We start from the raw sequence: 2,698 nt of genomic DNA, 5'->3' as shown, positions 1-2,698 counted from the left end.
AAACAAAAGATTAAGTTCGTTGTTTTTTAAAATGCTAATTATCTTACGTATGAAAATTACATGTTGTCAGTCATCAAAATACATAAATATACATATGGTGCAAGATTAAAAAATGCATTCAATTAAGATATCATATCTAACATATGTGAATCTTTAGCTTTGGTATTTTTTCTATTTTTTTTCTTGATTTAGGATGTCATTAAATTTTCCTATGTAGCAAATGGGCTCGTTTCAGCATCATAACTATTTGCCAGCTGCTACCACAACTTTATTCTTTCCTTAAAATTTGGATTTTCTTACACAAAAATGCATTTTTATTTATTGCTAGTTCTCTCTTTGATGCTGGGAATAATAAAATATGGTTCAAAGAATAAATAAAAATATCAATGCATTATAATTTTTTGGTTCAATAAAATAAAATAAATAATATCTTATAAATATGTTATATAAAAATTATAACACTTAAAAAAATATGAATCAAAATACATAAGATGAAAAAATTAATATAAATTAACGCAAAATAAATTCATTCATTTCAGTCGCATCAAATAGTTAATATTATTGATTAGTTATAGTTAATGTGATCAAATAAAATATTAATAATTTGATATTTATTTCAATAAATCAAATAAATAATTAATTATATAACATCTTTAAAATTATTAGTCAAAATATGTAAGACAAAAAATTAAAACAAAAATCGATTTATTTATTTCAATCGAATAAGATAATCAATGTAATTAATTAATTATAATTAATTAATACATTAAAATGAATGAAATAAAATAAATAAAAAATACCTTCCATAAGAGATATTCAGCAAGTTTAGAGATACACAATAATGAAATGTGTGGAAAGCAATCTGAAAAACAAGGGTGGTTTTAGGTGATGCATTGAATTATGCGGCTATATAAGTGCAAAGCACGAAGCAGTGTTTCACATACACACTTGAAAGTTCAAAGTGAAAGAAGAAGAATTGAAAGAGGATGGGTTCAAAAACATCATGGTCAATGGTGGCAGTAGCAATAATGGCATTAAGTGTGGTTGCAATGCTTGATGGTTGCATGGCGCAATCCTTCTGCAACACGTCACTTCCAGAGTTGTTCAAGTGCAAGCCGGCCGTGACGCCGAAAAATCCTTCGCCGCCGACTCCAGAGTGCTGCGCGGTGGTGGCAAAGGCGGATCTGAAATGCCTTTGCGGATTAAAGAATAGCCCCTTGGTGCCAACTCTGGGGATCGATCTAAACCTCGCTTTTCAGCTTCCTGCAAAGTGTAACCTTTCTCTTCCTCCTCAATGTTAATGTAAACACAAACTACTCAATAATCAATACTTTAGTAATAACATTGGATTACTGCTTTTGTTAACTCTCTTCTCACCCTCAACTCCCCCTCCCTTTTCTCTTCTCCTTTTTCTTTCTTTTCTTTTATCCTATCCTAGATCATAATTCCAATTCAAAAATGCTATTCACACATAAATCAGCCACTAAAATTAATCAGCAATGAATTTGTATATAAATACGTATATAGTTTAATTTATTTTCAACGTGTATTTATATTCTAATAAGTATTTTATATGGGTGTGACGAACTTTAATGACTAATTTTGATATATACATAATATAGTCGATTCTAATTTTAATTTGGCTTTAATGGAGACGTTTACGGTTTGAATTGGTTTTTATTTGGAGAAAAATCATAATCAAATCGATTAATGGTTTATTTTAGTGCGAATTTAAGATTTTTTGTGACTGAATTCGAACTAATTAAATTAATCCACATCGATTAAATCTGAGTTAGATCAGTTCAAATGGTTAAATATTCAATAAAAATAAAATTTAAAAAAAATTGATTTTTTTTTAAAAATCCTCTAAAAACTAATAATAATAATACAATGCATTATCGATTCAAACTTAAATAAATATCATAATTTAAAAATATTTAGAGTTAATAGATAAAATTGTATATATATTATTAGATTTTATTTATTATTTTTAATTAATATTAGATTAATCGAGTTATTTCGATTTCTACAATTCCAAAACCAATACCTTACCTGATTAAGGTCGAATTTAATTGGGTCAAATTTAATTATAGTCCATTATTTGTCGGATTTAAAACTAATATAATCGATTTTGGTTGGAGAATTGGGTCATCTTTACCCAATGACAAATCCAAAAAATTTTAGAAATGACAACAAAATAAATAATAATATAGCAAAAGAATAAAAATTATTACTATCAATATATTTAGATATTTAAATCTTAGAATATATTAATTAGTCAAGTGAAGTTTCTAATAAATAAATGTAATTAATATATCTAAAAGTATATTAATTTAAAAATATTTTTTATTTTAATATTTTGATAATATTGCATAAATAATGCATATATTATTAATAATAGCACTTAGTCAAATATCTAATATTTATCAAATTATATTTTTATTATTTTTTATGTAAAATAAAAAGGAATTATAATCCAATAGCTAAAAATTTTCTAAAGAGTATAACTCGAATGAACTCATTTAGAGTTTTTACTATTTTTTTGTCTAAATTTTCACTAAAGTTTCGTGAGAGAGACAAAAAACTTATGAAAAAAAAAAGTTTAAATCAAACCACCACAATTCTTTGTATACGGAGGTATAGGTAAAATATTATTTTTTCTATTAAACAAATATTCAAATAATTTTTTTATATTTAT

The sequence above is a fragment of the Arachis duranensis genome, chromosome 9, assembly GCF_000817695.3.
Source record: "Arachis duranensis cultivar V14167 chromosome 9, aradu.V14167.gnm2.J7QH, whole genome shotgun sequence".
NCBI lineage: Eukaryota > Viridiplantae > Streptophyta > Magnoliopsida > Fabales > Fabaceae > Arachis > Arachis duranensis.
Note: the sequence above shows the minus strand (reverse complement) of the source record.